Source organism: Saimiri boliviensis, chromosome 2 (assembly GCF_048565385.1).
Source record: "Saimiri boliviensis isolate mSaiBol1 chromosome 2, mSaiBol1.pri, whole genome shotgun sequence".
Classification (NCBI taxonomy): domain Eukaryota; kingdom Metazoa; phylum Chordata; class Mammalia; order Primates; family Cebidae; genus Saimiri; species Saimiri boliviensis.
This window is the reverse complement of record NC_133450.1, coordinates 215,991,503-216,006,230: the sequence shown is the minus strand read 5'-3', so window position 1 is coordinate 216,006,230 and position 14,728 is coordinate 215,991,503. Positions and strand designations below refer to the sequence as shown.

Sequence of the window (14,728 nt, the reverse complement as noted above, 5' to 3'; positions counted from 1 at the left end):
AAGTTACTGTTTAATTGTTGCCGAGTTTATGTTAGAGATTATGAAAAAGTTTTGGGTATGAATAGTGGTAATGGTTACATAACATTTTGAATGTGTTTAATGCTGCAGAATTGTACACTTACAAATGGTAAAAATGATGAATACTTCATATAATTTGCTACAATTAAAAAAAAAAAAACAGGCTGGGCACAGTGACTCATGCCTATAATCCCAGCACTTTGGGAGGCCGAGGCGGGCAGATTGCCTGAGGTCAGGAGTTCAAGACCAGTAGTCTGGCCAACATAGTGAAACCCTGTCTCTAGTGGAAAAAAAAGAAAAAAAAAAAAGTAACCAGGGTTGGTGGCATGCACCTTTAATCCCAGCTACTTGGGAGGCAGAGGCAGGGGAATTGCTTGAACCTGGGAAGGGGAGGTTGCAGTGAGCCAACATTGCACCACTGCACTCCAGCCTGGGTGACAGAAAGAGACTGTCTCGAAAACACACACACACACACACACACACACACACACACACACAACATGGATGAATCTTGAAAACATTATTCTGAGTGAAAAAGGACAATCATAAAAGACCACGTATTTTATAATTCCATTTATATAAAATGTTCAGAATAAGCAAATCCATAGAAACAGAAAGTGGATTCATGGTTGCCAAGGGGTCGGGGGAGGGGAGAATGGAAAATGAAGGCTAATTAACAGGCACAGGATTTCTATATGGGGCCCTATATGGGGTGATGAAAATATTCTGGAATTAAATAGTGGTGATGGTTACTCAATCCTGTGAATATTCTAAAATCCACTGTCACAGAGTGAATTTTTTAGTAAGTAAATTATATCTCAATTTAGAAAAGTTTTACCTCCTGACCCTTACTGCGGTTCCGGCAGCTGACAGCGCTGGGATCTGGGTAGACGGTATGGGTTGGTCTCAGGATTTGTTCCGCTACTTGTGGAGGTCGCTGTCAAAGGAAGTGAAGGAGCACGTGGGCACGGACCAGTTCGGGAACAAATACTATTATATCGCAGGGTACAAGAACTGGAGAGGACAAACTATTCGAGAGAAAAGAATTGTAGAAGCAGTAAAAAAGCAAGAAGTAGACTATGAATCAGGGGATATTCCAACAGAATGGGAAGCTTGGATTAGAAGAAAAAGAAAGACTCCACCTACTATGGAGGAAATACTAAAGAATGAAAAATACAGAGAAGAAATCAAAATAAAAAGCCAAGAGTTTTATGAAAAAGAAAAACTCCTTAGTAAAGAGACAAATGAAGAACTCTTGACTCCACCAGTTGACACTCACATTAAAGGGCATGCCTCTGCTCCATACTTGGGAAAGGAAGAACCCTCAGTGGCTCCCAGCAGCACTGGTAAAACCTATCAGCCAGGATCCTGGATGCCACAAGATGGCAAGAGCCCCAGTCAATGAATGCATCATGGTCAAATCTTTTCATGTATGTGAGTGTAACTATTTTAACAAATAAATCAAAAGTGAATTGCCTTGTAAAAAAAAGAAAGAAAAGTTTTACTTCCTAGGGTTGTTGTGAAGTTTAAATGACAAAATTTATATAAATCCCCTAGCACAGAGCCTGCCTTGTAGTAATGACTCATTAAAAGCTAAGTAACTCAAATAAAAGTTATCTGTTATGAATATTATTACCATTGCTATTATTATTATTACTCTTATCATTACTATTAGTAGCTGGTGATTTTTGACTGTTCACCTCTCCAGAGCTTCAGACCTCTCACCTGCAAGCAGGCAATAATAAGACTTTAATTATTTAGGGTTTCATAGTCACCAGCAACAGAAACCTACTCTGGCTCATGAGTCAAGAAGGGGATTAATCACAAGCCTGGGTTGTAGATGACCGAATTAAAGGGACAAACGATAAGAACTAGAGTCAGAAAGAAAAGGCCCAAGGGAGAGAATCAGCAGAAAAGTCTAGCTGAGAAGCCACGGAGTGACTACAGAAGCAAGTGGTTCCGCATCAGGCTATGTTCAAATCTGGCTATGCCCATAAACCTGCCTGAACTTGTTCTGTTGTCTCGATTGCTCCACTGTTAGATAGGGAAGACAGGGAGTATATCAGGGCCTCCTTGAAAGAACTGTTTGCAGGATGAAATGAATTAATATATGTACAACACTTACGGTACTCACCCTTGTAAATTCCCAATAAATATCATTGTTACCATCATTGTCAGGGCTTTGTCCCTGGGATAATTCAACTCTACCCATTTTTTTTTCTGATGACGTATAGTTCTATTCAAGGTTCAAATCCCTGAAGACTGTGATAAACACCTCTTGCCCAGAGAACAGTAGGGCACCTTGATTGACAGCCCTGCTAAGACCAAAAATATGGGGACCTGGAGGATGATACCTGGAAGAGAATCCAGAAGAAGGGGAGGGGTGCTTAATAGCACAACAAACCCAGGCCCCCTGCAAATCCCCTCACACCATGTTGTTAGGAGGATTAGAGATAATATGTGCAAGGAGCCTGGCATGCCGTCGCCCTTAATTACTCAGATCCTTATTCTCAGCTTTCTTTATTATGGGGTTATGGGTTTTGTTGTTGTTTTTTTGTTTATTTTTTTGGTACGAAGTCACCCTGTCACCAGGCTGGAATGCGGTGGCATGATCTCAGCTCACTGAAACCTCCGCCACCCGCATTTCAGCAATTCTCCTGCCTCAGCCTCCTGAAGTGCCCAGCCAGAGTTTTTTTTTTATTACCATTGCAATATAAGTTTGAGAAGAATTGCAAAAGGCTTCAAATGCCATCTTAAGACATCTGCACTTTCCATGCCTGTAATTCCAGCACTTTGGGAGGCTGAGGCAGGCGGAGCACAAGGTCAGGAGATTGAGACCATCCTGGCCAATACAGTGAAACCCTGTCTCTACTAAAAATACAAGAAATTAGCTGGGCCTGGTGGCCCGTGCCTGTAGTCCCAGCTACTCAGGAGGCTGAGGCAGGAGAATTGCTTGAACCCAGGAGGTGGATGTTGCAGTGAGCCAAGATCATGCCACTGCACTTCAGCCTGGCAACAGAGTGAAACTCCATTTCAAAAAGAAAAAAAAAAAAGACAGACATCTGAACTTTATTCTGGGAAACAAGAAGAAAGGACTATCTCCTGACTACCCCATGGGATGCTCCGAGTCCCTGAGGATGGTAGTGTCCTTTCCCCATGGTCACACAGCTCTATCCTCTCCCAGCTGTGTGACTGTGACCCTAGGCAACTGACCTAACATCTCGGCCTCAGCTTCCCTGTGCATAAAATATGATCACATTTTGGGTTGCTGTGGAGCTTAAATGAGATAGTATTTTGAGGTAGTATTTGCAAAGTACTTAGAGCAGTGGTAAGTGCTCAATAAGTTGTAGCAGTTACGGTACATAAAATGAAGTGAAAAAGCTCCACCTCACCAGGTTAATGGGAAGATCAATTGGGATCAAAGCAGTTACAGCACTTTGCACATGGAAATATGCCACATCCCGGAAAGATTTTTTTTTTTAATTGTGATCACTGCTGGCAATAAGAAACACCTTTAGTGAAATTACTAGTTTTTCATAAAATAAAGAAGCATTATATGCACACATTTAATAATAAGGTAGAATCTGATTCAGAAACATGAGACTATGGAAAGGGTGAGTCTAACATTGAGGAAATAAAATATTGATAAATTGATGTTTCAATGTTCTCATAGTGTCTATTACCAATTTCCCAAAACTTAGAACACAATATCGCTTACTTAATGCTAAAAGGGCACACAGCATAATTTAATCTTTCCTTGAAGCTTTTGAATTTCCTTGAAGGCAAGATCAGCAAATTTAAAATACACTTTTGGATCCTCTAGCTGAATGGTTCTCAACCCTGGCTATATATTAGCATCCACTGGGGAGCTTTTTAAAAAATACCATTGCCCGGGTCCCATTTCAGACCAATTAAATGAGTGTCTGGGGGTGGAGCCCAGTAAGTGGAATGTTCTGAAGCTCCACAGGTAAATTGCTCCTCCCAATAGGGGCCTAAGTCACTGAGGGCACCATGATACGGAAGATGAGGCAGAAGAGGTCTGCAGGGGCTGGGCCACAGAAGGTTTCATACATTACAATTCAGAGGCTCACTGTTATCACATGAAATGTGGAACTACTTCCTGTAATCCCAGCCACTCAAGAGGCTGAGGTGGGAGAATCACTTGAGGCCAAGAGTTCAAGCTCAGCCTGGGCAAAATAGCGAGACATCCATTTCAACAAAAACAACTTCTTGAGTCCAGCCAATCCCGCCACTGCACTCTAGCCTGGGAGACAGAGCAAGACCCTGTCTCTAAACAAAATTAAAAAAAAAAAAAAAAAAAAAGAGAGCCACTGAAGATTTTTAGCAAAATTTTTAATCCAGTGAGAGTTCAAGTTAGAATGACCATTCTGGTGACCTGTGGTGGTGCACTGAAGTTGGTAAGATTGGAGAAAGAAAAGCTAGAGTGGGGGCTACTGCAGCTATCCAGATTGTATCAGTTATTTTTACTGTGAAACAAAACAGCCCCAAAGCCTAACTGGTTTAAAAAATGATTCATTGTTTCTCACCATTCTGTGGAATGCCTGGGCAGCTCTTAAAGGTCTCTTCTGTGCTCCTCAGACAGCTGCTTTCAGCTGGCGGAGTGGCTGGGGGCTGGGCTCACTGGCAATGGCTGCACCTCTCAAGCACAGTCTTTCATCTTTGACTTCTTCTCAGCATGGAGGACTCAGAACAGTGTTCTAAGAGAGAGGAGGTAGAAATCGCATGGATTCTTATTTACTTATTTATTTTTAAATTTTTTAAAAATTGAGATGGAGCCTTATTCTGTGGCCTAGGCTAGAGCGCAGTGGCATGATCTCAGCTTACTGCAATCTCCCAGGTTCATGCCTCCTGGGTTCAAGCAATTCTCCTACCTCAGCCTCTCAAGTAGCTGGGATTACAGGTGCAAGCCACCATGTCCAGCTAATTTTTGTGTTTTTAGCGGAGATGGGGTTTCATCATGCTGGCCAAGCTGGTCCCAAACTCCTGATTTCAAGTGATGCACCTGCCTCGGCCTCCCAAAGTGCTGGGATTATAGGCATGAGCCACTGCACCTGGCCTCTTATTTATTTTTGAGGCCGGGTCTTGCTCTATTGCCCAGTGGTGTGATCATGGCTCACTGCAGCCTTGAACTCCTGGGCTCAAGTGATCTCAAGTAGCTGGGACCGTAGATGCATGATATGGCACCTGGCTAATCTTTAAATATTTTTTGTAGGGCAGGCAGGTCTCAAACTCCTGCGCTCAAGCAATCCTTCCACCTTAGCTTTCCAAATTATTGAGATTACAGGTGTGAGCCATTGGGTGTGGCCCAAGGATTTGTAAGGATTTCCTTGGAAGTCATGTAATAATCACTTCTGCTTCATTCTGTTGGCTAGAGCAGATCACAAGATCAGCCCAGACTCAGTGGGTAGGTAGGGAAATAAGCTCTACTTCTTTTTTTTTGAGACAGTCTCGCTCTGTGGCTCAGGCTGGAGTACAGTGGTGTGATCTCCACTCACTGCAACCTCTGCCTCCCAGGTTCAAGCGATTCTCCTGCCTCAGCCTCCCGTGTAGCTAGGATTACAGGCATGTGCCACCACTCCCAGCTAATTTTAAAATTTTTTTAGTAGAGACAGGTTTCGTCATGTTGACCAGGCTGGTCTTGGACTCCTGGCCTCAAGCGACCCACCTGCCTTGGCCTCCCAAACTGTTGCGATTACAGGATAGGAGGTAAGGCAATGTCACATTGCAGAGGGATGTGCATTTGGTAGGAGGAATTTTTGGCCATATTTTGAGATCTACTACACTGATGGAAGATGCTGAAGCCTGGCCTAGGGCAGGGACAGAAGAAAGACATGGACTCATTCAGTCAGATATTCAGGTAGTCATTCATTCAATAAGTATTTATTGACTCCTGGATAGCAGGCACTTTTCTAGGCATTGGGGAGAAAGCTGTAAATGACAATGCTCTTGTGGTACTAATGATCTAGGAGGTGAATGAGACACGCATAAGAAGCAAATCAAGGCTGGGTGCTGTGGCTCTTGCCTATAATCCCAGCACTTTGGGAGGCTGAGGCAGGCAGATCACCTGAGGTCAGGAGTTCAAGGCCAGCTTGGCCAACATGCAACCCAGTCTCTACTAAAAATACAAAAATTAGCCAGATTACACGTGGTGATGTGCACGTGTAATCCCAGCTACTCAGGGGTCTGAGGCAGGAGAACTCTTGAACCCAGGAGGCAGAGGTTGCAGTGAGCCAAGATGGCGCCACTGCACTCCAGCCTGGTTGAAAGAGCAAGACTCCATGTCAAAAATAATAAATAAGTAAATAAATAGCAAATCAATATACCATACAATGTGAAATTCATACATGCTTATGAAGAAACATGAAGCAGGCTAAGGAATTAGAGAGTGCTGTTTTAGATGGGGTGTTTCTACTCGAAGGCCTCTTTGAGTAAGTAGAATCTGAGCGAAAACCTGAATGAAGTGAAGGAGTGAAGACCTGAACATTCTTTCCCAATCTCCAAAGTCCTGCGTAGAAAACAATGTTCAGTGCAAAGAGAACAAAGTACAAAGGCCCTGAGGCAGGAGTGGGCTTCACCTGTTTGAGAAACAGCAAGGAGTTCCATGTGGTTGGGGCACACTGAGAACGGGAGAGAGTAAGAGATGATGAGGTGGGAGAGGCAGGAAACAGGGGGGGACCATGATAAGGATTCTGTACTTTATTTCATTTTATAGGGAGAAGCCATTGGCACATTGTTTGTGGGATCACTCCTGATCCTTTCTTTTGAAAGACATTCTAGTGACTGGGTTGAAAAATATTGAAAGCAGCGAGACCAATTAAGTGGTTATTGTTTGAGGCTGAGTGTAGTGGCTCACGCCTGTAATCCTAGCACTTTGGGAGGCCAAGGTGGGTGGATCATGTGAGGTCAGGAGTTCGAGACTAGCCAGGTAACATGATGAAACCCCATCTCTACAAAAAGATACAAAAATTAGTTGGGTGTGGTGACATGTGCTTGTAGTCTTAGCTACTAAGGAGGCTGAGGTGGCAAGATTGCTTGAGCCCAGGAGGTCGAGACTGCAGTGAACTGGGATCACACCACTGTACTCCAGCCTAAGCACAACAGAGTGAGAGCCTGTCTCAAAAAAAAAAAAAGAAAAGAAAAGAGGTTATTGTTTGGCAACAGTTGTAGCAGGGAAAGTGGTGAGTGAAGATTAGATTCTAGGTGTATTTTGAAGGCAGACCAGTAGAATTTCCTGAAATACTGAATGTAGAGCGTGGAGAAGAAAAGATTAAAGAGGCTAGTCATGGTGGTTCATGCCTGTAATCCCAGCACTTTGGGAAGCCGAGGCAGGCAGATCACCCAAGGTCAGGAGTTCAAGACCAGCCTGGTCAACATGGTAAAACCCCATGTCTACTAAAAGTACAAAAATTAGCCTGGCGTGGTGGCGCACACACATAACCCCAGGTACCAGGGAAGCTAGAGAATAGCTTGAACCTGGGAGGCGGAGGTTGCAGGGAGCCAAGATCGTGCCACTGCACTCTAGCCTGGGCAACAGAGCAAGACTCTGTCTCAAAAAAAAGAAAAAAAAAAAAAAAAAAAAAAAAGGATTAAAGAGAATTTCAAAGCGTTTGGCTTGAGCAACTGGGTGAACTGTGGTGCCCTTTACGAAGATATGGAGGACTCTTGTGAAGAAGTAGTGAATCACAAGTTTGGTATCAAGTTTGAGATGCTTTTTAGATCTCCAAGTTAAGATGCTGAGTAGCGCTTAGCCACTGAGCCTGGAGTTCAGATTGGGAAAGCAGATAGAAATTTGAGTATTGTTGATGGTTATATCAAATCATGAGACTGGATGGATCACAGAGAGTGAGTTTGATAGTGGGGCTGTCTGGGGGCTGAACCTTGGGGCACTCCAACATTAGAGGTAGGGATGACAGGGAGGATCACCTGACCCCTTCACAGCCACAGAGACTGAGAAGGCGTGGCCGGTGAGGTGGATGAGGAGGGGCTGTGGAGTCCTGGTTACCCAGGAAGAAACTGTTTCCAGCAGAGAGGGATTAATGGTGTTGACAGCTACTGAGTCAGGTAAGCTGAGGCCAAGACCTAACTGACTGTTTTGAGGTGGCAACATGGAAATCACTGGCGAACTTGACAAGATTAAATGAGTGGGCAGAGTAGAGTGGGTTGAGCAGAGAATAGAATAATTACAGACAAATGAGGCTCGTGTGTGTGTGTGTGTGTGTGTGTGTGTGTGTGTGCTTGTGTTTAACTGGGAGAAGCACAGAGTATTTGTACATTGGTGGAAATAGAAAGGGTAAATTATCAATGACGGACGAGAAAGGAGGACAAATGCAGGAACAAAGGGCATGGGATCTGGTGGACACAGGGAGCAGCTGGCCTTAGGTAGCGTGAGGACAGTTCTTCCACTGTAAAGGAGTGAGGGCACAGCATATGAGTTCAGAGGCAGGTAGACTGAAAGACTTGGCAGTAGAAGGGTGTGGAGAGCGTCAGAAACCTTTTGGAAAGTAGAACGAGAGATGAAAGCAGTCGCTTCAGGATTTAAAGCATCTCCCGCTGAGCCTGGAGACCATCTCTTATCAACAACCTTTGCCAATGCTTTCCTTGTGCCAGGCCCAGTGCCAGGCGGAGGGGTTCACAGATGACTCACCCAGTGTCCCTGCTGGTGAGAAGCTCACAGCCTAGGCAGGGAGACAGACCTGCAAACTGACAACTTCAATATGATGCGCTAATAATAAAGACATGTACAAAGTGTTTTGAGAACAAAGAGGCAGTGAGAAACTCTGCCTGGAGGGGTCAGAGAAAGCTCCACAGAGGTGACATTTAAATTAGGCTTCAAGGAAGACAAGAACATTATCAAGCTTGGTAGAGGAGGAAGGTCACCAGAGGAGGAAGGTCATTCAAGGTGGAAAGAATAGTGTGTGAAAGCCACAGAGATGAGAAAGAACCTTCCATGTTTTCTCTCTGCTCCACCTGCCTCTTTTCTTCTTTCTGCTCCCCTGCCTCCCATTTCCCAAGCTGTCATCTCTCAGGCTTCTTAGTTCAAGAGAAAATTTTTCTTTTGGGGAAGTTTAATAAACTTCCGTTCAGCCTGTACTGAGTCATGACAAAGGTGTGTTTCACACTTAAACAAACGTCTCAGATGTTATTTTTTGCACTTGAAGAACGAGCTATTTTTAAAGAAATTCAAACTCACTGGGACCCAGCAAGGACGATTTCTGTGACCTGTTTTAAAGAAGTGAGCTTTGCAAAGGAGCATAGTGACCAGCAGCAGCAGAATCAGAAGACCTGGCAATTCTTTCCTTTCAGTGTTCAGTGAGCCTCTGAGCAGTTTCACCTTACAAAGTTGCTCGTTTTATCTGGGCTATCTGGCCTTCTGGAAAACTCTCAGGGAGTTTGCAAAAATTAGCCAATAACAGAACGAGGGGAGATGAGGACATCACTCTCCCGGAGTTGGACTGAGATAATGATGGGAGGGATGACAAGAGAATAGATTTGAGAGAGGTTTAAAAGGCGGAATGAACAGAGGGGGAAAAGCAACTCCCTGTGCTTCAGAATTGTCACCACACGTCTATAGACCTTGTCTCCTCTCTGTAAGGACCATCGGTTCCTTCCTTTTCTGTACATGCATAGAACTCCCTCACTGAGTCTGTTCCTCTACCCTCCTTGAATCTGGGCTGAGTCTGTGACTACTTCAACCAACAAAACTTAGGGAAAGTGACACAGGGCTAGTCCTAGGGATTAGTTTAAGCAGTTTGTCAGCTATTGCTGTAAGAAGCTCAAGACATATGAAGAAGCTACATGTAGGTGGTCCATTGGATGTTTTAGCTATATTACCTTGAAATACAGTTTATAATGGAAGGCGGGATAAATCCTTAACTTTTTTTTCTCTTAGAAAACCCTCCAGGTTTTATTAAATTTCCAGGAGAGTATTAAATGCCCTTTCCTAAGGTAATTCCTTGCTTTCCCTTTTTTTTTTTTTTTTTTTTTTGACAGAGTGTCACTCTTTTTGCCCAGGCTGGAGTACAATGGTCGGATCATGGCTCACTGCCACCTCTGCCTCCCATGTTCAAGTGATTCTCCTCCCTCAGCCTCCCAAGTAGCTGGGATTACAGGTGCCTGCCACCATGACCATCTAACTTTTATATTTTTAGTAGAGATGGGGTTTCACCATGCTGGCCAGGCTGGTCTCGAACTCCTGACCTGAGGTAATCCACCTGCTTTGGCTTCCTCAAGTGCTGAAATTACAGGTGTGAGACACTGCACCCGGCCTTCTTATACGTTTTATGTATAAGAGAATATGTAATGAGCTATTTCTCCAAAAAGCCCTGGCCCATTTCTGTGTGGAATGGCATTTAGAGATTTCACTCTGTGCCTGCTGGGGGTACATATTGCTACTGGGTTGCTATTGCTTCTTGGCCTTTAAAGTGTATGGAGCTAGAGATATATATATATTTTTTAATAAGGGGAAAATTACTAAGTGGTGCTGATATTTCTAAGTCAAATTTAAGATGATAAGTTTTATGCTTAGCTGCTTTGAGGTCACATTTGTATCCCTTGTCCTGACAATCTTGGATCCTAGAAACATTAATAAAATTATTATTTTTTTCCCACAATTGACATACTTCAAAATAGTGGTATCAATACTATTACTAGCTGTCTTGGTCCATTTTCTATTGCTATCACTGAATACCTGAGACTGAGTAACTTATAAAGAAGATAAATTTATTTCTTACAGTTCTGGAGGCTGGGAAGTCTGAGGTGAGGAAGCTGTATCTGCTGAAGTCCTTCTTACTATTGGGGACTCTGCAGATTCCCAAGGTGGTAAAGGGCATCCTGTGGCCAGGGACTTATGACAGCCAAACTGACTTTTATAATAGAGCCACTCTTGTGATAATTAACCCACTTCCTCAACAACTCATTAATATATTCATTCATTAATCTATGAATGGGTTAATCCATTAGTATTAGTCCATTTTCATGCTGCTGATAAAGACACACCCAAGAATGGGTAATTAATACAGGAAAAAGGGGTTTAATGGACTTACAGTTCCGTGTGCCTGGGGAAGCTTCACAATTGTGGCAGAAGGCAAGAAGGAGCAAGTCACGTTTTACATGGATGGCAGCAGTTAAAGAGAGAGCTTGTGCAGAGAAACTCCCCCTTATAGAACCATCAGATCTTCTGAGATTTATTCACTATCATGAGAACAGCATGGGAAAGACTTGCTCCCATGATTCAATTACCTCTCATCAGGTCCCTCCCACAGCATGTGGGAATTCAAGATGAGATTTGGGTGGGGACACAGCCAAACCATATCACCATTCATAAAGGCAGAGTCACCATGACCCAATCACCTCCCAAAGGTTACACTACTCAACACTGTTGCATTGAGGACCAAGTTTCTAACACGCGAACTTTTGGCAGGGCATATTTAAACCACAGCACTAGCAATAAGACTATTGAAAGAAGTTTAAGATTTCTTTGTTGTTTTTTTTCCTTTATCTTTAGAACATATTCCACTGAAGATATATGAGCCAAAATACTTTGTTTAAAAGTCAACTAGAGTAATTCTTTGTTTCTGTATGGTCAGGTTATCAACCTGATATAAAGATATATCTGTGTTTTTAGCTTGTTTTTCATTGTAGGGATTATTTAAAAATTTATATGACTTAATGATTTAAACATTTTCATGAATCATTTACATGATTTCAAAGTCAGAGCTCTCTAACAAGGTTCATTCAGAGAAGCCTTATTTTAAAAAAGGTGTTTTTTTTTTTTTTTTTTTTTTTTTAGACAGAGTCTCGCTCTTTAGCCCAGGCTGGAGTGCAGTGGCACAATCTTGGCTCACTGCAACCTCCACCTCCCGGGTTCAAGCAATTCCCTGCCTCAGCCACCAAAGTAGCTGGGATTATAGGCACGTGCCACCACACCTGGCTAATTTTTGTACTTTTAATAGAGACAGGGTTTCAACATGTTGGCTAGGCTGGTCTCGAACTCCTGACCTCGTGATCTGCCAGCTTCAGCCTTCCAAAGTGCTGGAATTACAGGTGTGAGCCACCATGCCTGGCCTAAAGTTTGGGTTTTTCAACTTCACCCACACTATTGACATTTCATGCCAGATGATCCTTTTTTTGTGGGGAGCTGTCCTGTGTATTGCAGGATGATCAGAAGCATTGCTGGCCCCTACCCCCAGCTGCCAGTCGTTACAACTAAAAATGTCTGGAGATTGCCAAATGTGCTGGTGAGAGGGGGTCAAAATCACACCTTGTTGAGAATCACTGTTTTTTGTTTGTTTGTTTGAGACAGTCTTGCTCTGTCGTCAGGCGCCAGGCTGCAGTGCAGTGGTGCGATCTTGGCTCACTGCAACCTCCTGGGTCCAAGCAATTCTCTGTCTCTGCCTCCCTAGTAGCTGGGACTATAGGTGCATGCCACCACACCCAGCTAATTTTGGTATTTTTAAGTAGAGGCAGGTTTCACCATGTTGGCCAGGATGGTCTTGATCTCTTGACCTCATGAAGCCTGACCCGGCCTCCCAAAGTGCTGGGATTACAGGCGTGAGCCACCGTGCCTGGCCGAGAATCACTGTTTTAAAGGAAACAATTTCTTACTGACCCTTGAAAATTTGGCCTCCAATCTGAGATATCTGCATCTGTTAAACTCTGTCACTCTGGGCATCACTGCACAAATATCATCACTAAAATTTGGGATGCTAGGGATTGTTGATGAGGTGGTTGTCTCAGGGATTCCTACTCATTATTATTTGTAGATTGTAATTGAAACAAAGACGCCCACTTAGAAACTTCTCTTAGCACCCATGGACCCCTGAAAATATGTCCACCAAGAAATCCATAGGCACCTCAGCACTTTGCCTGGTCTGTGAAATACTGGGGCTGGATGATTTCTTAGGGCTTTCCTGCTGCCTTAAGCCCTTCTTGTTCTAGAAGTCTAGGACCTTGCTGTTCAAGCTGGAATCGGCAGCACAGTGACTGAGAACACTGAGCTGAATCCCACATCTTCCACTTATCGGCTCAGTGATGTAGTGCAAATTACTTACCTTCTTGGAGCCTTAGTATTCTCATCTATAAATTAAGATAAAAATTGTACCTACTTCATAGGACTGTTGCAAGGTTTGAAGACATAATGCATGTTAAGTGCTTAATATATTGCCTGGCACATAATAAGTGCTTAATAAATGTTGGCTGTTAGTACAATTACCACCAGAGCTAGGTGGTGGTATGCCAGGAATTACTCAGAGCCACAGCAGAAACAAGAAATATCTTCCTGGAGTGTGAATTTCTACTTGAAGAGTTGGGAAAACAGGCTTTGAATTTTTCTCCTAAAGGGTGCTAATTAAAAACATTATTTTCATGTTAAAACAAACATGGGAATACAAGATAAATTTTGCATGAATTTTAAATATAAAATGTGAGACCTCAAAGGATTTTTTTTTTTTTTTAAATCTGTCACCCAGGCTGGAGCGCAGTGGTGTGATCTTGGCTAACTGCAACCTCTGCCTCCTGGGTTCAAGCAATTATTCCTGCCTCAGCCTCCCAAGTAGATGGGATTACAGGTGATTGCCATCATACCCAGCTAATTTTTGTATTTTTAGTAGAGATGGGGTTTCGCCATTTTCGCCAGCCTGGTCTTGAACTCCTAGATTCAAGTGATCTGCCAAAGTGCTGGGATTCATAGGCATGAGCCACCTCACCTGGCTAGACTTCAAAGAAATTTCATGCTTGAGTTGGGTGAATCTGGGCCTCATTTCCAGACCTCCAGTGGGGGCTGACTCAGTCTTCCCAGTCAGGTGAGAGTACTTTGGTGGGAAAGTTTAAGCAGTAGTTCTGGGCTATTTCATTTCTTGGGCCAATAGAATTATCAAGAATATTAGAAGAAATTCTGTAGGAAGCAGGAGCTTCTGCCTAAGTGTCTGTGCTCTCTTCTTGTAGATTCCTCCCCTTCCAGATTGCTTTGGGGTTTGTTACTCAATGAAGGGGAATGGGAAATTTTGCTGGATATTCATCCAACAAATATAATAAGTGACTATTATATGCCCAGCACTATTCTAAGGGATACAAAAAGAACAAATAAAAAAAATTTCTACCCACATAGAGCCTATAATATCAGTAGTTGTAATAGTCTCAATAAGGGAATTGAAAATGGGAAAAGATGGCCGGGCACAGTGGCTCACACCTGTAATCCCAACACTTTGGGAGGTGGAGGCAGGTGGATCACGAGGTCAAGAGATTGAGACCATCCTGGCCAACATGGTGAAACCCTGTCTCTACTAAAAATACAAAAAAAATTAGCTGGGAGTGGTGGCGTGCGCCTGTAGTCCCAGCTACTCGGGAGGCTGAGGCAGGAGAATTGCTTGAACCCGGGAGGCGGAGGTTGCAGTGAGCTGAGGTTGCGTCACTGCACTCCAGTCTGGTGCCTGGTGACAGAGTGAGACTCTGTCTCAGAAAAAAAAAAAAAAGAAGAAGAAGAAAGAAAATGGGAAAAGTAGGAGAAATGGTTTTGGGGTTTAGGAGAAAGATTAGGTAATTATGGACAGTTGATAGCATGTGGCATCCAAGTAGATCCTGAGTAGGCTGTTGTATAAGAGTCTAGAGCAGGCGTCCCCAAACTTTTTACACAGGGGGCCAGTTCACTGTTCCTCAGACCATTGGAGGGCCGCCACATACTGTGCTCCTCTCA

The 14,728-nt window shown here is 43.5% G+C and overlaps 1 pseudogene; it reads left to right on the top strand.

Moving 5' to 3' along the window:
* Positions 1–868: 868 nt before the first annotated feature.
* On the top strand, positions 869–1,516 carry LOC101030807 (NADH dehydrogenase [ubiquinone] 1 alpha subcomplex assembly factor 2 pseudogene; annotated as a pseudogene).
* Positions 1,517–14,728: the final 13,212 nt, after the last annotated feature.